General features: G+C 43.1%; 1 long non-coding RNA gene across 3 annotated transcripts; it reads right to left on the bottom strand.

Moving 5' to 3' along the window:
• Positions 1-119: 119 nt before the first annotated feature.
• On the bottom strand, positions 120-22,299 carry LOC139804621 (uncharacterized). Of its 3 annotated transcripts, none has more exons than XR_011729457.1 (4): positions 21,764-22,299; positions 14,075-14,204; positions 10,677-10,782; positions 120-1,133 (listed from the first exon to the last, which is right to left on the bottom strand). It is a non-coding gene; the product is annotated as an uncharacterized lncRNA (long non-coding RNA). The 3 variants fall into 3 exon arrangements; XR_011729456.1 differs by lacking the exon at positions 21,764-22,299 and adding an exon at positions 21,278-21,750; XR_011729458.1 differs by lacking the exon at positions 21,764-22,299 and adding an exon at positions 20,805-20,998.
• Positions 22,300-22,894: the final 595 nt, after the last annotated feature.

Genomic DNA, 22,894 nt, shown 5'->3' with positions numbered 1-22,894 from the left:
GGCAAAGATTCTTAGCCTGCAGCACTTACATAGTCAAGTTAGGTGCTCCCAGAATATCTTTCAAAGTGATACTTCAGAAACACTTTATCACTTTGTTAATATGTTTGACTGGTGCAAACACAGCTCTGTTAGAGGCTTATTTTAGAGACCTACTTGGTCCTGGCACAACTGTTTTGGTGTTTTGCCCTAAAATTGTACACTGGGATTATGCCTTAGTTTTATTTCATTGTCTTCTGTCAAAACCCAATAAGGACCCAATTCCACTCTGAATAGGTGCCACAGATACCAACATTTTTAGAGAGCTGCCACAGAATATTGTTTAGGGTTGGGCCCAACAGCAAGGCCTGGCCATGAGGAATAAGCTGTGTAAGTTCTGAATAAGCTGTCAGCACCATCATGCCCACAGTCCATATTCATTCATAGATTTTTTTTTTTTTATTAATAAGGTTGTCAAGCTTTGTCCCTATATTATAAATGGGGAACTAAATCACCATGTAGATCAGGCAATTTACCAAGAACATACTAAGCAAATCCAAATAATCCAGCACTTGAATTCAATTGTCCTCTTGCACCCTTACTGCATTGCCCTAAATAATAACCTGTTCCTTATTTCAAGTATCTTTGGTAGCTCCCTATGTAAACCAAGATTTTTTCTCTTTGCTTTAGTAACTTTTGCTTGATTAATAGTGATTATTTAAAAAACAATCCTCAAAAGAAGAAGACTCTAAGGGGTATATGTCATGAAAGCAAACCATTATATATATATATATATATATATGCACACATAAATGAATGCACACAGAGAGTGAGATACACACATCAGGCACACAACAAATTAGAGGACACATCCATCAACAGAACAACCTCTGAGTCATCTAAGTGAAATGCTCACTCTCTCCAGGCAATGCTATACAATAGATCAATAAATATCTTCAGTTTGTGGGTAGGTATTTAGACCCAGTCATTTACAAGCTAAAAAACAGGTAAAGAACAATGGTGATAACTTGCCTTATCCCCAAGCAGAGTGTGTGACCACTGTCATCTGTAAACTCCTGACAAGCATCCTCATGATGGCTCTGAGTCTTCTGTCAGGGTAACAGCAGAGAAGCCATCAATGTCACAGTGCTGCAAACCTGTGTGGAAAATCAGTCAGGGTCTTAAAAACCTCTTCTAATTATGTATAAAGTAAGATACTCCAAACTTTTAAAGGGAGAACAAATGAGGTAAAACACCTGAGTCAAATGAAAGAAGGTTTTAATCACCAGAAGTCAGTTTTGCAGGCTCAGTGTAGCAAATTCCTGCAGCATTCCCAAAGTCCCCAGGCGGAGTCACTTTGAGCAGAGAAAGTTTGGAAGCTGATGAATCACTGCTGAGCAGTATGGATGCTTTCAGAATCTGCACTTTAAGGAATGTCCATTCAACATCTGAGCTAATGACCAATGGATAAGGGTGCAGATGGAATGCAGTTTGGAAACACACTGTGATGAATCTGTTCTTTAAGTGTGTTTATGTTTGAGGGACTTTGCATGCAGGCAATCTCCTCAATGGCATTTTAAACTCTGCTCTCCAAAGAGAAGAAGAGGAGAGCAAGAGGTGAGGTAGTGGAGGGGTGGAGACGAATCCAAAAGGATGGAAAAGAAACAAAATGTGTTTCTTTACAAGCACTGAAATTGAATTTGAAAGGTTTGAAGAACCTTTCTCATTTAAAGGAAGAATAATAAACTCCAATAATCCATCTAAACTAACCAAGAATTGTTAAATGTTGAGGAGTCTGGAGCTGCAAATGGAGACACCATGTTTACCAGTATCTCCACAATGAACCCAATTTGCCAGCACATCATGTAACTGGACTCTGAAACATCTCAAAATGTTTGCAGATAGTTTGTGTAAGTTTTGAAAGCTCTATGAATCTTACACCATCTCCTTCCCTCTTTCCATACCCCCATGTGCATGCTGACAGATGCTGTCACTGTTCTCAGTTCAAATTTGTTTTTTAGTCTCAGCAATGATCTTTGGTGTAAGGGAAGAGTTTGTGGGCACAGAGTATTTTAGCACAGAATTCTTCTACTAAAAACAATTGGTTCACATTAGGTATTCTGCAGACCCAGTACTGCAGTTACTTATAATTTCTACAGAGATACCAGAGCTAGAAACTTAACACCTGGTTTGACACCACCACAGAATTATCCTCAGCTTTTCTCCAAACTCATGTAAACAACTTCCCCACTCTCAAAATAACTCACCAACTACTTTTCCCCCTCCTCATACTTACGTATTCCTCTGCACTTCCTGATCTTGGCAGGGATATTTTAGAAATAGCTATTACAATGGTGTTTCCACTCAGAAAGAGGAAACACTGGGTGGGAGGAGTTAGGAAAGGAACAGAGGAAGCAAAGCTGTTTTCATACCATTTCAAGCTGCACTTTTACAGCAAATAGGTGGAAATGCATCTGGGTGAAGTATGGCTTTGAGCCATCAGAGCCCCAGTGCTGTACAGCACAAGGCCAAGAGTGAATATGCACAGACAGGAGCGTGTGTGGCTCCTTGCATCATTCAGCACAGCTGAGGCTGACAGGCAGCTCTAAACTGTTGAACAAACTGAATGGCTCAAGGTCAGGCTGGAGTCAGCAGAAGCTTCCTTCCCTCCACGATTCACTGATACATGAAAGGTACTGACTGGATGGCTCTTCTGTGGGGCTTTGTGCAGAGCAGCCCTACAGTAGAAGCTGCTCCGTCACATGTTTGTCAGCAAGCCAAGATTTTAATTCTGAACTTTTCCATGAAACCAACAGCTATATTTTCTGGCTCTGGCCCGCTGGAGTGCTTGGCCAGGGCTATGGGAATGAAATGTCAAAGCAGCCTGCCTTGAACTGAGATTGCTTTCATGCGTCTCCACCTGCTGGCTGGCATTTCAGTAATTGCAAGAGCCCGTGCAGATGACAGACAGTGTGCTGTCTGAAGTGTGAGTTTATGTGGAAAAGATAACTCGGTTTCACAAGAAGATGAGCAAGTAAGCACGATGGGAGAGATTATTTTCTAATTCGATAAAAAGCAACATCCTACAGCACAGGTGACAGGTCAAAGGCCAGAGAGGTTTTTCAAGACAAGCTTTTAAACTTCTCCGAAGCCTCGGTTGAGAAGATAAGCAATAAAGATTTTTGGAAGGAATTCATTAAGTGTGGAAGCACCAGTGTTTTATTTCACTACCAAAACCAGATGCTAAGAATGTTAACGTGCTCTCATTGACACAGAGAAAGAGGGAAATTGTTTATTAATATCTGGAAGCATGAGCATTCTGGGGCCCACAGCTTAGTTTCTGTGTGGTTAGGAAAGCAGTTACTTAGCAAATGGAGGCAGGCAGCTGTTTTAAATGGAAAGGAATAGAAATGATTAATGACTTCTATGCTTTAAAGAAATGAACCCACAGGATTTCTTTCTTCTACTGTGCTGTCCCACTTGGCCATTTCTGTCATGTGCCCTGGGACTTTCTTTGGAAGTTTTCAATGGTCTGTCGTGAACTACTCTTTAGAAACTTACTGGACCAGATCTGGAGCCAGACAGATGCCAGCTGTGGATCTGATCCATCTGTACATACATTTGCAGACTCCAAGCACAGACTATCAACACTCGATATTCCATGAACTTTGTGCTGCAACAGCAATTGTATATCTTGCTCTCAGACACTGCAGTGATGAGCACAGCATTAAATCCTGTTTAAAGCAGGATCAGTGTTACCTTTTTCCTTTCCTAGCCACATTTTCTTCAGGCTATATTACACAATGTAGAAGGCAAGGGGCATTCTCAGGAACCAAAACACTACAAGGAACAAACCCTTCCTCTGTTAGCCCTGGCAGATATCAATATGCATTACTGGTATTTTACCATCTCCTGCACTTCCAGCAGTGGCCTGGTTTTCCCCTGCCCAAACTGCTAATTCTATTATCTCATGTATGCTTTCAGTTAGGTTTTTATGTCTTCTATGCATAGCATTGGAAGGTGGAAAAGGTTAAAAAGAGGATGAGAAAAAGAGGAATATAGAGAAAAGAAAAAGCGAGGCTATACAAAACAGGTAACATTTTCCTTCATGGAATTAGTTTGAAATTGCTTCTATTCAAAAGGCAACGTGATTTAGACCACTACAGGTTCTTTTGCCATATTTTTGATTGTGTTCAGAACTGCCAAAGCATGACACGTAAATGTTTGCTATTCTGAAGTATTCTCCCATTTCAAAAGTGGTGTTCCACATTCCTAACTGGGAATAGGACAGTTTTGTGGGAAAAGTGTCCATTGTGTATCTGTGCAATTAAAGGCAGCTAAGCACATTTATTAGATACCTGTGTCCCTGGCAGTTCAGCAGACTCAGATATTGTTAGCACTGGAAATCTGACTAAATTAGAGAGCCATATGAACTCTAAACCATCAAGTAATTTAGAAGGTGTATGAGTTTAATACCTCCTGAATGGGTGTAATACCTTGGCTAAGCATTCAGCTAGAGAGAGTTCTCATAGATTACTTTCAGACATATCACTCTCAAGTCATCATTTCAACACAGGAAGTTATCTGCTACCTGGGGCAACAATGTGCACTTGGACACAATTAGCCTGCTGTCTGATGATATTTAAGAATAAGCCACAGAAGGCTTTCTTACAAAGTTGTCAAAAAGGCTCAAGTGATTATTTTAATTAAGCCTATTTAAAATATTTCAATAAACTAATGCAAAATACAACAAAGTTTTGCATGTTTGAACTGCATGCTTCCTTTTAAATCACTTATTCCAGTGTAGGAATAAAGACCAGCTCAAATGAATCATGCTTCTCCTTCTGTAGCTCTCTGTCAGGTACTCAGGTGAATTATTACTGATGCCACTCATAGCTCACAGTGTAAGGATGAGCTTTATTTGTGTCAGCACAATAAATCACATGTGGAAGTATAAATTCAGCTCAGTGTTCAGTCCACTTTACTGAAAGCAGAAGTTGATCCAGCCATCTGAATCTTCTTTTCACAGGCTATTTTTGAAAACTATATAACTCAGCCAGGAAGGGCAAGAGCATATATGAGTGTTTATGTATCTGTGCTGCTGAACACCATATGAGGGCCAGATTTGTTTTTTGTGAAGTTGATTCCTACTCCTTGTTTTGTTGGTTTTTTTATTGTGAGATACTTCCCAAAAACTTCTCCCTGTTAAACACAGAGGGTACAGTAACAAGTACTGAGGTTTTGTTCCTACCTGGATCATCCAGCTGATGTGCATATGGATGAATTCCTCTCATGTTTTCCTGACCTCTTTTATCTTTCAGGCCAGTGCATCACAGAAGTATTTAGTATGTGCTCTCACTTGACACTCTCAGTTAACATAATATTTTGCTATCATATCATGAATTCCTTTTATACAGTGATCAGCTAAAGATCTCTCTGTATTATAGTACAGTATTTCTGCTCTTTGTCCATCCATGAAAAAGCATATTAAAAGGGCTGTGAATTTCCATATTTTTCCCTGAAGTGTGTTGATTCTGAGCAGAATGTCAGGCAGGTGAAGAGTCATGTGCATCATTTGCAAATAGATCATACGTCAGTTGGTGTTCTCCAGCCTTAGAGTTGCATCACCAGGGAAGAAACACTGATTTTGAATATTTCACTATGAAAACCCTCATCAGTGTTTTGGCAAAGAACGTGTTTTGCCTGCAAAGCCTTTGCTGAGTATAAAAAAACTATGGAAAATAAAATTCTGTGAGAAATTGCTTGTGTGAGAGGCAATTCAGAAGTGTCTGGTGACATTAGCCTGATAGAGCCTATGTCTTATTGAATGAAAGACTGAAAATTAAGCAAGAAAGCCAGCAGGATGTAACAATCTACAGAGAAAAAAAAAAAGAGTATAAAGCTCTCCAATAGTTTGTGCATTGCTCTTGGTATTAATGTAAAAGATGCCTGACAAGACAGGCAATCATGTACCCCTCTGCAAAATCCCCAGGATAAGTGGGTGGCCACGAGGTGACTGCTCACAGTGAAATCCCACAGGGGGCTGGAGTGGTCCCTGTCTCACTTGGGCAATCAAGGTGTCAAAAGCAGCAAAATGCCCTTTCCCAGGCTGATGATGCCTTCTTTCTGGCACACACCCTTATCCCTCCTCTTTCTATTCTGCAAGCTGAGGCTAGTAAGCACAAAGGGAGAAGTAAGCTTTAGTCTAGCTGCACAAATACTGAAGTAACTTACTTCCCTGGCTGGAACAAGGAGGAACCATGGAAGGAATTGCAGCTCTCTGAGTCATACTTCCTCCTTGGAGTTTCTCTTGGAGTAGTGCAGCTCTGCACCATGCCTCAGGCTGACATTAGAGTTAAGCTCGTCCATCCTCTTACCCAGATAGTGATAGAGAGAAAGAAGGAAAGACAGTAGGGCAGTGGATTATCATACCTTCAAATCTCCTGATTGAAGCTCTAAATATAGCCAAACAAGTGAAAATCTGTTTCTGGAAACAGTACAACTATTTAGCTCCTAGCTCTTCAAACAACATACATTAAAAAAAAAAAAAAACAAACCAAAAACCCAAGCAGCTTTCTCCCAACCAAGATCCTGTATGTGGAGCACATTCTGATCTCCAGACAGAAAGTGAAAAATTCCCAACTGCCACACCTATCCAGGGTGTGACCAGACTATCAACTAGTTTATATTTGCACTTTGATATACAGCACATGCTTAACATCATATGGTGTATCCTTGGAAAAAAAATAGCAACAAGTTTCAACATAGAAATTGTGTTAGATTAGGAGGCCAGAATAAATAAGAGTCAATGAGTTGTAGAATGACTTGAGGTAGTGTATAAGATCTCATCTTAAAAAATAACATGAAGGCAGTACACTGCAGATGAAACACATAATGAAAAAACATTCCAAACTTCTCATTTGAGAAAAGATTACAAATAAAATAAGCTCAGGCATGCCAAGTGTAAAATCTTTGATATGGAAATGCAGTAATGGTTAAATTAAATGGCCTGAAAATCTATTTATCAACACTCTGTAATGCCTAGTTGGATCATCCTATGAGAAAAGCAAATAAGGAGTAGTAGGAGAATATACACTGTTAAGAAGTTTACATACCTCTGCTTTCATACCTGGAGATCTAGTCCTCCACCTTAACTAGAGATTTTGAGAAGTTACAAAGCTGGTATGAAAACACACCTCAAATGGTTCAGGAAACATGCCCTGAAACCCAGATTTTCCAGAGTCATCCAGTGTGTTCAGCCTGAGATACATTAAAGGGACCTGATCTCTACATGGTGAACAGAAGCCCTCTGGCATCAGGCCCCCCGTGAGCACCTTGGATTGACAGCCCCTAACAGCAGAATGCTCCTCATTTCTGAAAACCCCAGCCCAAGCTACCAGCAACTGCACGGGGGGCTCCATAAAGTCCATATTCATGAAAACTCTTCTGTGAGAAAGAGTCAGATCATGCTCTGTGTGACACTGCTCAACTTCAATGAGCTCCACATATCCAAGTGAATGCAGAATTTGGCCCGTTGCTGTTACCTCTGATTCATATTTCTTTTTATTCACACTGGCCTTCTATTACATTATTGCCAATGGGCATGTAAGTCATTACTGCACCCTGCATGTGAATCACAAATGCAAGTGCCATGGAAATTAAACTCCTTGACCTGCTCACATTTTTCTCTTTGATGTCAGCCTGAATAGGCATTTCTGACGGGAACATTGGTTTAATTTTGAGAGCTGGCAAGACCCAACCTTTTCTGCAAGGAAGTTTGCTGAAGAATTCTTTGTTGTTCTTCCCGAATTACTTCCCTAAAGAAAAAGTGTCAGCAAACACCACTGCAGAGGGCCCAGATCATATTTTCACTGTGTTCAAAGGCAGGAAACAGGAATAACATCTCTTGTGTTCCTGTTCACACCAGCAAACATACCACAAACTCTATCAGTCTGAACGAGTTGCAAAATTTCCATTAATCTGACATGAAGCTGAAAATGGAAAATATTTTTCATTCATTGCTGAGGACTTCCCTCCACAGTGGCAATCTGGAATCAGGGACATCTTGGCCACGTGCAAACTACAGGGCAGCTGCATGCTCCAGGTCTGAGCCTTGAATATCCAGAGAGGAGCTGAGATAGGAGGAGGTGTTAGGACCTGAGAGGCATCTTCCTGCAGGAGCTGTGGGTAGGAGGGAGAGGAGCAGCAAAGGGAATGCCCCTAACCCAAATCCTGCACTCAGGACCCAGGCCTCAGAACCAAAATAATCTCCTGAGAACCAGAGCTCTGGGTCTCCTCTGTGCTAAGTGCTCACCACTGTAAACCAGGAGGTGCTGCTGTTTGGGGCTGCCACTGGCAAAAAGATAGGTGATTTGCAAGAGATCCAGGATCAATATTAAATTTCCATTTGCAGTTATGTGATGATTTGCTAAAACACTGCATAAACGTTTGTTATGAAGTCTACAGTTTCCCATCTCACTGTTGCTGACCTGTTTAAAATAATAAAACCAGAAAGCTTTCCAAGACAGATGACACTGGGGCCAGGGATCAAAACTTCACTTGAGTTTCTGAAGGCTCTTTCCACACTTGGAAACCTGGTTCTTGCACTCAACAGATATGGAGGACTTTCTTTCCCTCTCTCCCCCCCAACTTCTTCAGTCAGGAGATTGAAAAAGGGAGATATCTAGGCCATTTATTTTTGTGATAATCTTTTTATTAATTTCACAATGTTTCTTGTTGCAGTTGCAGGACTGCCAAGTAAATAAATACTCCAGAACCAGAGAATAAGCATATATTCAAATTATACATTTGTGCTATTCAAAAGAGGTTTTTATGATATGTGGCTATCCAGAGAAAATTATTGTTTGATATGCTGTTCTATAATTTGCCAATTAGACCCTTTCCTAGAACTTTCAGTCTGGCAAAGAGGCAGAAAATAATTTTATGGCCAGGAAGATGTCACCGACATTGACTTGTTCAGGTTCCAGATTGACTCAAGGACCCATTTAATGTCATATTTCATAGCTAAACTGCTGGAAAAGTTCATTATTGCATCATTGGAAGTACCTCCACACTTAAGATTGCAAGAACAGACTATTTATTTTGTGCCAAGTTTTCAAACCTCCTCAAATCCACTAGTTGATTGACTACAAAACGAATCTATCAAGGCCTGGAAAACAAACTTGAGGTTGCTTGGTAGAGACCTAAGAATATTACTTTTGAAAACTCATGATTTTCAGCTTTCTTCTGAGATTTGTTTTCTGCAGAAAAAGGGAGAAAGAAGCCTAAAGAAACAAGAGTCCAGAGATGTCTTCAGCAAAAAAGAGTTTGCAGTACAGAAAGGGTAGGCAGTGTTATGAAGTGGAGACTGATGTTCTCTATTTGCTTCCCAAATAATTTCTCTTGCCAAATAATTCTTATACAGTGTTGGGCAAGACAATTCAATTTCTCTGGGCTTGTTTCTGTGTCATGGAGATAATAAAGAATGATTTCTGCCTCCAGTCCTTTGTTTCTTTTGTCTATATGAACAGCAGGCTGTTCAAGACCAGGGCTGTATCTTAACTGGATGTGTTTGCAGTGCTTAGTATGGATGACTCTCACTCTCACATGTGGCCTCTAGGCACAATGGCATTACAAAAATAATTAACTGAGAATGTGTATTTATTTAGTTAATTGTAATAACTTCAATCAGGATATTGGACCTAATTTTAGTCAGTTCATATTCACCAACTGGTCTGCTGTTTCTAAGCCTATTGGTTGTGACAATATTGGTTCACAAGCAGAATGTCAACATGTCCACGGTGATTTCTATTGTTTGGGTGCTTGTTTTTTCCTTTTTCCTGTGAAATGAGCAGGTGAGGATGCCTTGCTGCCTTGAAGTGTGAATAGATTTTAAATATACCTGACACCTATCAATCTGTGAAGGTGTAGAAGGATATAATACAGGTAAACAACACGAGGTATGCTGAATGCATGTGCTGAACCACCCTCATAGAGGCATCCTCCTATGCCTTATCTCACTGTCACAATGTATCTTACTGGCACAAGACCCCATTTTATTTGCTTGAAGAAAATCATGTCAAAGTGCAAAGCAAGGATTCAACACTCAAAGAAGTCAAATAGAATTGTTTCCTTCATGATAAGAAGCATGAAGATTTTGAAGACCCTTCCTGTGGCCTTTGAGTACTTTATGTTAAGTCCTGAGCATCCTCAGACTCAGATGAGTTTTCACAACTTAAGATGTACTTAACACCTCACAGTTTTCACTCCTGATATACACAGATCGTTTCTTTTTAGTTCAGAAATCTTACCAAAATGTTTGATTAGGAAGTGCTAAATATTACCACTGTTTTTCAGAATGTTGTCTGGTTTGCTGAAAGAATATACAAGCTCCTCTTTGAGAGCAAATTATCATAACGTTTAACAAGATTTATGAGGTGGTTCCTAGTAGCATCCCCATTTGATGTTGCACCAAACTTACTCTTTTCAATGAATTTTCCTCTCCAACAGTGTTCATCAACCTACAAGTTACACAGAGACCTCTGAAGTCTTTAATGCAGGTTTTCAGAGTAAATGAAACCTTTTTTCGATGTGGTTGCCTTTGTAATAACAGTCTTCTTATTTGTTGGATACTTATGTAACGTAAGATGAAAAGACATTTTATAGCCTTCTGGCAAGAGGACTTAAAATTAACAGCATACCTGTGGCTGCCCTAAGCCAGGGAGGGAGTCATTTTCAGGCCATGGGAAAACTGCAGTTCTGCATCCTTCACTTCTTCTGACTTGCTGGTACTCAATATTTCCACAGCTTTTCATGAAAGCATCATCACCATGCACAAAAAGGAAAGAAAAAAAAAAATTAAATAATTGATTCAGATAAAAGAACAAGAGACCAAGGTGGTAAGTGATAACTGTCACCCATCTGCATTTCCCCAAAGAGTGTGGTGATTCTAACTTATTCTTTCACTTAATATTTTCATGCCTGGCTAGGCTCTCCCATGTAGGCAGTCAATTGGCTCTCTATATAAAAGCCATAAACTGCCTGATTACCTCTGGCAGGAAAACCAAAGAGATGCAGTGCACATCCAGGGGGGTGAATCTTCAGCCTCCCTGTAGCTTTATGGGCCATATCCTGCCAAGAGTCCACGGGCAGGCAGACTCCCCCTGAACTTAAAGGCTGTTTTACAAAACAATCAATGGCCCTTCACACCGACTGCCTCTCAGTATGCAAAAAGGAAAACCACAGTAAGATAATGATCTGGGGTTTGATCTCTCATACTGGGCTGACAGTGGGGTAATCCCATTGACTTCAGCTGATTTATTCCGTCAGTCAAACGACTTTCACAGGCTTTGGGCTGGGCCTTTAAACAAATGTAAACTTGATCAGAATCAAGCCCAATCACATTCATGCCCATTCTTGCTTTTAATATTTGTCTTCCACAGCACATTTCCACTTGGAACTTGACTGACCTCAACGCAAGGTTTTTATTCTTCAAAATTAAGTTGACAACTATTTTCAAAAAGGGTAATTACTCTCCATTATAAATGCAGGATGCTTCTAAACCTTAAAGAAGCAGGCTTGGAGGTAAGAGTTTCCTGCTCACCCATATTGATTGCTAACAAATAGACACAGCAGTGCTACAGTCCCCATGGCAATGCTGCTGGTGAAGACATGCCTGAGCTGGTTGGCTGCAGCATGGAGCACAGGGTGGCCAGCAAAACCACCCAGGCCCCTGGGTAAATAAAATACTTGGGCTCCTAACCTGTCCTGGGTGCTGGGCTGCTGTAGTTACACTGCTATCCATACTTGTGCCAGCTAGTTGGGAGGCAGGTCTGGGTGAGCTGCTGTCACTGCAGGGTAGATAAAGGCAGGGTTCATAAAGGTGGCTGAATCTAACCTTTGGCTACATCCCAGTGTTGTCCCAAAAGAATAACTGATACCATTAGGGCTGGCAGTGCCCAGGAACAGCCCAAGAGGTCAGCTAAGCAAGGGTTGTTCTCTTCTCTCCCCACACACTGAAGGTGAGGAGTGTGGTGTTCAGCAGAGTGGGGAGCACAGCTGATGGGGAGGATATTGTCAGGCCCCTCAGCTCTGCCCCTGCCTGGAAAACTAACTCAGCCTTCACAAAAGCACAGTGAGATATGTGGCTGAGACCCTGGTTTCATGGCTCAAGCAAGTCTGCAGCTAATTGGTATATTGCATCTACTGGGGACCAGGCAGACTGCTGCTAATACTCCTACAACAGCCATGCTAATACTCCTCTGCCTCTTCAGCCTTCAGGTTGTTTGAACTTTTTCTCTCAGCAGTAACAATCACCCACAATACTAGAGATGGTAGCAGTATTAGATCAGAAAATGACTCATTACTGAACTAGCCCTGTCAAGCAAGATAAATACAATTTAGTTGTTAGCTAATCTATTTTTGTTTGTGTTCTCAATTCATCCAAGACACTGATTACATTGCAGTCTATCATGTTAGCAGTGAGTATATTTTGCTACAATGCTCTTTGCTTTGTAAAGAGAACATTTATGAATACAATAGCTGTATTTGTCTGTCAATATTACATCACTCCTGTGCATCAGCTGTGCATAACATGTAGAATAATATTTTGGGTTTTCAGGAGTTAAATTATGGAAAGGCAATATTTAATTCAGCAGCATTTCAGTAACCAGAAGGCTCATCTAAGACACACTTTTGTTATCTGTCATCTTCATCTGCCAGCTGTTCCTTCCTTCACCTCTATGACTAAAGTTTTGTGGCTTGATACTGCCTTGAATCAGCTTTGGACTTTGGCCTGAGAAGGAAGGCTAACAAGGGCTGTTTTAAGAGGCCTTGAAGGATGCTTTTGCACCTCAATGCAGAAGTTTATCAATGCAAGCAGCTCTCAAGGGTGCTCAGCACTTCGCAAGTTTCCCCTCCTGAAAGAATTCAGGCTTTGCATTTGAGTTATTTATTTTCATTGTACTTCCTCTCACTTTGTTTTTAGTTTTGTTTAGCACTTATTTAGCCTTTGGGAAGGCTATTTATGGAAATTTTAAATTTTCATGATAAAGAAAGTGTTTTGCAATTAGAAAGAGAGGAAACCATTGATCTTGATTATAAGAGAGAGAAACTTTCTAAACTTGCATGGTTGGCAAACCCATTAACAACTGCCAAACTTTGCAAAATACTGAACAGGCAAAGGTACATGGTTAAAAGGAGGTGAAAAGCATCTTAAAACACTTTCTATGTCTCTGCTTTAATTTAATACCAAATAAGGTGGCATACCAGATAAGGCATCTGTAAACTGCCATATTTTATGGAAGGTTTTACAGGTTCAAGCCAAAGCTCTCAGCTCTTGGTACAATCACTCCACGATCAAGTCTTTTTTCTGAGAATCAGGGGAAGAGAACTGATTATTTTGTGCAAGCTGAGAAAAAGCTTTGGCTTTGCAAAGTTCCATCACATCAGAATTTAGTCAATCAAGATTTCTGCTGTTTTCCTATGACTGACTACAATATTATACTGAAAGAACCAAACCAAACTATTAGCAGTTAATTGACAGGACTTTGGAAGCCAAACAGCTTTTTCAGGAGAGGCACAGACACACACTTACTGCCCTCCATTATGTTTGCTTTCTACTGGTGGTCCTTTAGGTCTTTTGCTGTATTGCTACTGATAGTGAGAAAATCACTGGTTAATTATGAGACATTAAACAAGCTGTTAAGTGATGTGGGAAACTGCTGCAAAGACATCTAGTGACACACCACACTATGTATGTAACTCACTTCCATCTGATAGCACTGTTTGGAATGGGCTGTGTGGGAGCCTGCAGTTCCTATCAGCCTGAGCTGATGGTTCATTCCACATTTCTCATGCAGATGACTCTGTCTCCTAGATTTAACCCCCAGGCTAGACAAGACTCAGAGGATGGGATGAAAATGAGTGAAGTAACTTCTATTCTTCCTCTGAGTATGTAACACTGCATTGTACTGCTTGTCAGGTACATTTTGAGACAATGGTTTATTTTTCTCACTTATAGCATAAGATATTATCATCATTATCATTACTATTACTATTAATTACATTATATCATTTAAACTAGTCCAAAATTGCATACCTGGGTGCAATTCCATCTCATTCTCAATCATCTGAGCCAGATGGATGAGATAACTACATCACCAGGGAAGCCAGGGCCCCGAGCTGGTTGGGCTCCATCAGCTTGGAAAGGAAGACAGCAGAGAGGGTTCCTAAAGAAGAGGGATGGTAGTGAATAAGAGCATGGTAACTGGTAACTTCCCTTGTCCCAAGAGCAGGAAAGAAGATCCAGCCTGAGCTGAGAATGTCTTTCCTAGCAAGAAGATGCATGGGAGCACAAGTGAACTGTGTCTGACCAATCTCCATTGGAGTGAGGACTGAAGTGTGACAGCAGTGTCTGAAACTGTCTGGAAACAGTCACTGCCAGCAACAAACTGAACTTAATAGCTGGGTGTAACAGCCCCACAGCCCCTCTCCCAACTCCTGCCTGCACTTTCTAGTAGGTAAATCTTAAAAGAGACTTTTCCTGAGGATGGATGCCTTATGGGCTGCCTGCTAGGCATGCAAGGAAAGCCAACATCTGGCTTGACAAGTCTCCTCCTTATCTTCAGACTGATACCACCAAAGGCCTCAGTCTTCTGTTTTGGGGCTGATTCTTCCCAGAATCACAGAATGTTAGGGGTCCTATGGTGAGTGGTCCCTGGAGTGGGATAACATTTTGGAGCAAAATGGCTAAACTGAGCACTGATACCAGCACCCAGAGCAGTCAGCCACTCTCCTGAGGGAATTTGGTCCCTCCTTCATCATTCCTAACTGATCCCAGCTGCCTACTCCTCCTCAGGACAAAAGGAGATGAGGATTCCTGCAGATCTACAAGGCAGCCCTCCCAAAGCAAAAAGCTCTGGCCGTTCCCTTGGTTGTTGATATTTCAAATAATACTTTGTTGCTGTTACATTTCTGCTGTAAGGATAACAACCCCTAGTCAAAAAATATTTTCATAGCACAGAGGGTGGGCTAGGAACAAGGAAGCTGCACTTGCAAATTCCACACATTGCACTTAAAATTTTCACTTCTTGGTGCAGGAACTGTGCACACAGAGTTCCACTGGGATTTTTGTCAAGGCTTTATCTCCTTGTGCTGATGGTGCTATGGGAATGAGGGAGATCTTCAGGGCCTACAATACCAAAATTTACCAAAAGGGCTGGTTAGTACCAAAGCCCCAGGAATGGTCCAATGCAAAGAATCAGAAAAAAAGGGGAAAAATAGTTTAAATGGCAGAAAGAGATCCAAGACCTCAGTGAGTCCACCAGCAAAAGCCCCTCAGCCTGCCAGGCACCATCAGTGCCCTTTATTCCTCTAGGGAAACCTATGCTGAGATTCACAATGTTTTCTTCTCCCAGATGCTCTGCTCCAGACTAAAATTCTCCTTTTTCATTCTGGCCCTTCATCATCCCAAGACACTCCTCTGGAAAGACAGAATTGGCTCCTGTGGCTTTGGATGAAACTCTCCTGATCCATGTAGTCTGTGCTGAACAGCTGCCACGCTCTGGCAGTGGGGCTGTGTTTGATGAGGTTGTGAAGTGCAGTGGGATCCTGTGTGAGGAAGGTCACCAGAAACTGCTGCTAACAGCTGCCTGTGCTGTAGATCCGTGGTTAGCATCAGCAGTTTTCTGTGGCAAAAAATCCCATGGATGTCTGTGTGGGTTCCTGAGAGCTCCAGGGAAAGCTGATAAATGAATCCAAGCTACAAGATGGGAACTCCACGATATAAATGAAACCAACCCATATTTTCACCTACATTTCTGCTTTCCACTGAAATGTTTCCAAGTGTGGAAGCATCAGCAAGGAAGAACATGACCTTAACTCCCCTTTGAGCGTTGGAACAGTTGTAGTAAGGGGAAATTGATGCAAGACCTTTTGTAAAATCATACCAGCAGAGCTATGGTCAGGAGATAAACTAAAAACACACTAATGTTCCTGTTCTTGGGCACTTACAAGCTTAATTAAAGGTAATGTAATCAAGCCAGTGATTAATCATAAACTTTTTATCAATGGAGAATGAGAGATTTTTCTGCCAAAGACTCCAGCTCCCATTTTGCTATCACTCCAACTTCATCAAGTACACACAACCTTTCCCCACTAGCCCAACAGGACTCAGCAAGAGTTTTATGGGAGCCCATGGCATTTTACCAGGGCAAAATCAGCCTGAGGAGATAACTGCAAGGTAATCCTTCTTCCAACTCTCATACCTTCAAGGAGTCAAATAAATGGATCTGAAACCATATTCCTCCTGGTAGATAAAACAATTTTATGGCAGAAGTAGCACATGGCTTTGTAGATAAACTACATTTTCCTTAAGGGCATTAAATTTATAGTCCCTGAAGCAAGGGTGTGATTTGTCCTTGTTCCCAGCAGTACAGAGTGGCATGAACGACATCAGTGAGGGAAAGTCACACCTCATCCTGCCTGATAATGCTGTCACTGGAACAGGAGGGACACAGAGGGGTGATAGTTTGCCACAGCCAGCAAGAATAAAATGGCCAAGAGTTTAGATACTGAGGTTCCCATGAAAGGAGAGCAGCCTCCTTGATCCCTCCCTGTAATTCCTTGCATTATTGCAACAACCCCACCACAGCTAAGGCAGCCTGTATATGAACAAAGTCAGAGCATCACATGTTGCAGCAAATAAAGCCAAAAGGAGGGGAAATAACTCTGACTTAAAGTATATCCTGATGGAAGTGTCCAAGCTTTCAGGGTGCCTTTGTAACAAACTCCCACGCTGTGGCCTTAAACCTTAATGGTCTGTGAAAGTTATTATGCAATGTTTTTAGCATTCAGTTTCATTCTGACAGGACCTTATGATGTGTATTACAGAAGAATACTGTTAAGCTAATCATATTAATACCAAATCTTTGTAATATAATAGCTTCAAACATTCAAGCACAACTTGACTTCTCATAAATACAGAAACTTCTAATGATGATATTTTCCTACTGTTATCCCAGTTCCATCTGTTAGAGCTGCTAAAGATAAAGAGCCATAATTCCTTTTTTCTGCAGACTGCAGAGTGGAAAAGATACTTGGCTTCCCAGGGCCTCATTCTGCACTTTTTTATTCCCAGGGACAGTCTCTTCAGGCAGTATCAATTTGTCTTTCTCTTTTTCTTTTTAAGACATGCCTGGTACAAGTCATGCCTGAAATATAATTCCTTATACCGATGACAAGTTAAATTATTAAAGGAATTTTAAAGTTCTTTTTAGGTTTTTCATTTTCACATTATTATTATTTTCCTTTCTTAATTTCATTCAGTTTGGTAGTAGAAGGAGCCTTGCTGGAGTAATTTTTTCCTTCCATTTATTAAAACTAATTCTACTCTGCCTTTGACAAACAGTAAAATCCAAATAAAATATTTTTTTTTAAAAAAGAGGTAGTAAATACTCTGAAACACTCACCTATACAGAACTGCAAACACTAAAAACAGAATTTGCATCCTAAAATTGTCAAGAAGGGCCCTTTAAACTTCAAACAGGGGCAGATTCTTTTCAACTTTCCCAGAGAATAGCAGTGACCTTGAAGATCAGATAACCCATGATCTGCAAGAGTTCAAATATGTCATCAAGACTTTATTTTACTGCTTGATGTTCCTTGGCCTACTTGCTCCAATCAGGCTAATTGCACCACCCCCCCCAAAAAAAATAATAAAATCCACAACAGGACTGCCCAACCAACACCAATGTCAGCAAAGCAGAGCTGGGAGCATGGAAAGGAACAAGGATAAATGAGACTGTGTGTCGAAGGGTGCATTTTTGCTGAGTGACTGTAATCTGATGGGTACAATATATTAAAGCTAATGGAAACATCTGATTAAAAATATACTATGTCTATGCACAGTCTTATCAAAAAGCCATCATAGGTAGGCAGCCAAGTGCTTAGCTGCAGCAAAAATGACCACGACAGAAATCCATGAGGTCTTCCTTCTTCCATGGAAAGCATGCCAGAAGCACTCCTGCTGCAGTTAAACGTTTACACTGCTATGACCACCCTTAAAACTGACATTCACATTTTATTTTTACTTTTTTGACTTTAACCCATCTGAAATCCAACACACATTCAGAAAGATAATTCCTCTTCCCCTCCAAGAAGAAGCATCCACAATTTAAGGTTGTAAACCTGAGCAATTTAGAAAACAATGTAAACACAAATGAAAATTAGCCAACAAAAGAAATTCAATTGAGTTAAATTGAAGGCTATTATCATACCTTACATTCTCTTCTGTCACCAGCTGTAGCTCCATGGAGATGGAGTCAGGTAAGAAGAAACCAGAGGTGACAAAGCAGCAACTGTTGACATTGTTCACTATTGCAAACACAGCAAAAAGGAACAATAAATATAAAATAAATAGTATACAAAGATGTAACTTTGTATATAGGATTATGTGTTTTCACAGAGATGTGGTGTTCCACTGTCATTTTAAATTGAGTTGTCCCACAAGCAGACCGAAATAAATGTAAATATTTCTGAAGACTCTACTGAGACTATAATCTTGTTTCTCAAGATTTTCAGTTCTTCACTTCCCTTACTGATTTACAGAAACAAGCAGACCAGATTCCCAAAGGCTTGTCACCCTGCATCATTATTTAAATTTTTACCAATCCATTATTACTGCTCCAAATTCAAAATGGCAGCACTCTGGACCCACTCATTTGGCACACACATAAAAGTGCACACAAACATTCACACACACAAGGCAAAAGGTGGAAGAAAACCCAGACAATATAAATTTATTTGATTGTAGTTATAAGTGCTACACATTACAGGTTCAATCCTGCTCTCTTTGATGTTGATGGTATTACACCCATTGAATTCATGTGCTCCAAAAAATGTCTGAGTTTTGCAAATTTATCATTTTGGCATCTATGCCTGAGGTCAAAATTATAACCCAGTGTTTTAGACTTGGTTTTGAGACAAATTGTTTTTACTAAAGGTTCAAAGAATGCATACTTGTCCTTCAGAGAAGTGCCAATCCACTTTACAACCAAGGAGTAAAACAGTTGAGGTTTTCAAAAAAGTCTGAGGGATGCAAACACCTTGCAGGTGACTGGGGCAACCTCAGCTTCCAGGGGTCTCCCTGCAGCAAACAACAAGGCCCTCCTCTTGCTGGGGGCATGAAAGTTCTGCCTGCTTAGAATGAGCCCAGAAAATCATCTACAGGAGACCAGAAGCAGAGGAGACCTTCTAGGATGGTTTCTGCTACTGAACTGCATCTATTTCAGTGAAATATTCTAGAGCCCCAGTTGTTTACATTCTCCAGAACAGCACTTCTAAGGTAAGCAAGTTGCTTTCTCACCTCATCCTCACTTTCTCTCAGCCCTTGGTGGAGAATATTGCATGGTGAGGAAAATTAGGTAGTAAAAGAGAAGTTCTAGGTATGGTGGTTGTTTACCAAACGTTTTAAACAGTGATATTCAAGAGGTTCTGAAATAAGACAGATGAGCTTCCCAAAAATGGGACTTCAAGTCAACAGAAAAGATGAGAGAATATGGAAACGATTAGGTGGGTGTCAGATGTTGATAGGATTCTGATTTTGAAAGCCTCTCCCTCTGTCCCAGGTTAATGTACCAAGAACCAGAACCTTACCAGAGGACTGGTGAACTGCCACAGGCTGTAATTAAAGCAGGTGAAGAGATTACAAGCATCTGATATACAGATTACCCCTTTCAAAAGGCAGAGAAAGAGAGGACAGGGGAGCAGACTGAAGCAAGAGGAGCAGTGTGTGACAGGATGCACTTCTCTGCTCTGAAAGATCTGGAGATGGTGACAAAAAAATGTTCCAGATCTCATTTGTATTTAGATCACAGTCTGAAGATAAGCTTCTATCATCACACCTTTTTCCTGCACAGAAATGTGCATTCATCTCTTCAGCTACCTCTCTTGAGATCTACCACTTAGCCAGGAAGCAAGTTTGCCTCCATGGAGCTACTCCACAGCCTGGATCACAAGTACTAATGCATCTTTTCTGGCAGGAACTTTTTTTTTTTTTTTTTTTTTTTTGGTCTGGAGACATAAAAATAAAATCCCAAAACACACACAAAAAAACCAACCAAAAAACCCCATGATACCTAAAGCATCCCTGGAATAGCTTTCATGTAGTGTATGTGATCCATCCTGATTTACTGGCACTCATCAGGAATTATGCAAGGTACTCTGAAAAATTTGATTAGACCTTTGCCACTAGTGACTAACACGGCTTAGGGATCATTCCAGTAAACCCTCTGTCCTCCACCTCAAGCAAGTAATCACATCAGCAATCTGCCCCATCATAGCAACCCAACAGCTGCTGACTTCAGTGGGAACAGAACTGAACTTGTCATCAACACAAAACACATCCATTTTTTGTTTTGCAATACTGGGGAAAAGAGAGACCAAAAATAATAACACCATGCTTCAAAAACTAACAAGATAGAGCTCAACAACAAGCTTTCAATGGTAATAACAACATGCCTTTAAATTGCTTGGCAACCCTGCATGGAGGAAGTGTCAGTTTGGGGAATGGAAACCAAATTCAAATGTTCCACGTGGCTAAGATGTGCTTTTTCAGAGCTCACTAACCCATATCAAACACCAGCTTGTAGGTTGGTCGTTTTTATGCTGATATATTAACAGAACTTGGTGTCAACTGAAGGCTCTGGGTTAACAGTGCACAACCAAACAGAAACTGTAGCTGCTTGCTTTAAAACCAAAACGTTTCCCGGTGAAAAGTTTTAATGTTTTCACTGTGAGGATGTTGGTGCCTAAAGACATTGTCTATTCACCTTGATGCTGTCTGCCAGGCTTTCCTCAGGTGCCTCTCCTTCCACGGGCTCATTTCTGGCCAAACATGGCTTCCCTTGATTAAGAAACAAAACCAGCCCTTGTTTCCTTCCTTTTTCTTCACCTAACCCTCTTACCTCCCTTCTCCATTTTCTTACCTCCACTCTCCAGGCTAAACTTGGGCCGATTTCCCTCAGCTCTGCCAGTGTGCTCTGTCCCTGCTGCCACCAGCAATGTCTCCTTACCTCAGGACACCCTGACCAGCCACCCCCTGCTCTGTCCTGGGCTCATCTCTCTCTCTGCTTATGGTTCTCCCTGGCTCGGTCCTGGATCTCCCACAGAAACCCTCCCTGAGCTCTGCTCCTCGGAGCCCTTCTCCCCTCAGGCCCCACACGGCCACCCGCCATTTTGCCCACAGGCTCGGTGAGGTAGAAACGTTCATCACCTTCTTCAGCGATGCCTCAGCAGAGCTTACCATCCAGAAACACTCGTGTCTATCCACGGGAGACCCTTTGGGGACCTCTCGCACCCATCCAGACAACCTGGACAAGCTTCGTCCCAGCTCCAGAGGGTGCACATCCCAGGGGAAACATGGCGGGAGGCAGCGCAACCACAGCACCTGGGCTGTCCCCGGGGCTCTCTCCTCACGGGACTCGCACCAGAGCCCCCAGCACGCCCGGAACCTCATCACCTCTCCCTTATCGATGTCCAGGGCACCTCGTGCCTCATTAGCAGGACAATAATTAGGGACAGCGGGTGAAAGAAAGCAGGTGACAGGCGGTAGAGCCGGAGTACAGGCACCCAAGCTTTGACGCCACGGCCTGAGGGACGCCGCTCCGCCGGGAGCAGCTGCCCCTCCCCCCCCCCCGGCCCCTTCGTGCCGGTTTAAACCGCTTTGGGTCGTTTCGTCCTCCCCAGAACCTCGAGAAGAGCGCGAGAAATTGTTTCCCCCCTCATGTACCCCCGCTGCGCGGCTTTTCGGAAGACTACGGCGAGCGGCGAAGGCGGCACACGAGGAATGCGCGCACCCGTGGCGGGGCCGCGCAGGCGCGCACCCGGCGGCGGGGCGGGAGCGGCGGGCGCTTTCGTACCGCGGGTGCCGGAGCGGCGGCGGCGCGGGTCCGGATGACATCATGAGAAAGTGCCGGCCGGGAGCGGGCGGGGAAGGGCGGGGAGAACGGGCAGGAAGGAAGCGCCGTCGGAAGCCCCCGGGGCAAGAACGACGGCGGCGGCTGCAGTAACGCGCAACGCGCCCCCCGGGAGCGCCGCGGGACGGGCGCGTTAAGTAGCGGGGCAGGACGCGGCACCACGTTAAGCACAAACCCCGGGGCGGCCGCCGAGCCCCGTAGGCATCCCCGGGTTCTGCCGGGCGCTGTCTGGGAGCCGCTGGAGGAGGCGGTAGCGCGGGACAGAGGAGCGGGTGTTACCGCAGCCCCGTCCCGCTACCACCGAGCGCGCAGGTAGCGGCGGGGGCGGGACCCGGGCGGCACCGCCTCCCTTTCCCCCCCCCTCCCCTTTCATCCCCGGCTCCGGGCAGGTGCGGGGCCGACCGGTGCGGGGGCGGAGCCTGGGGCTGCCACCGGGGCGAGTTGGCGGAGGCCGGGTCGGTGGCCCCGACTGCGGCACTTTTGACCCATCCCCTTTGTCTCGGCGGGATCGGGCGAGCCCAGCGTCGAGATCTGCCCGATCCGCCTGGTAACAGCCCGGCGCCCCCATTGGCTCCCGCTAATGGCCGCTTCCTGCCGCCGCACCGCCCCGCACCGCCCGCCGGGGGCTCCCCCGGGCCCGGAGCCAGACCCGCTCCGCTCCCCGCAGCCCAGTCGGGACCCCTGCTCTCCGGCGGGCAGAGTTTGTGAATGAAACACCGGGCTGAAAGAGAGCGGGGAGGGGATAAAACCACCCCTCACCAAACCCACCCCCACCGAGAGGCAGCGGGAGGGTGAGGATGGATGGAGGCGTGGGCGCTGCGCCGGGCTGGGAGAGACGCCGTGCTCTTTGGTAGGGCCGGGTGGTTCCAGCGACGTGGCCAGGAACAAATGTTTGGAGGCGAAGTGCTGGCACTGTGCTGGGGAGGAGGAGGAGAAGGGGCAAG

The sequence above is a fragment of the Heliangelus exortis genome, chromosome 18 (genome assembly GCF_036169615.1).
Source record: "Heliangelus exortis chromosome 18, bHelExo1.hap1, whole genome shotgun sequence".
NCBI classification, from domain to species: domain Eukaryota; kingdom Metazoa; phylum Chordata; class Aves; order Apodiformes; family Trochilidae; genus Heliangelus; species Heliangelus exortis.
Note: the sequence above shows the minus strand (reverse complement) of the source record. Positions and strands in the feature narration are given on the sequence as shown.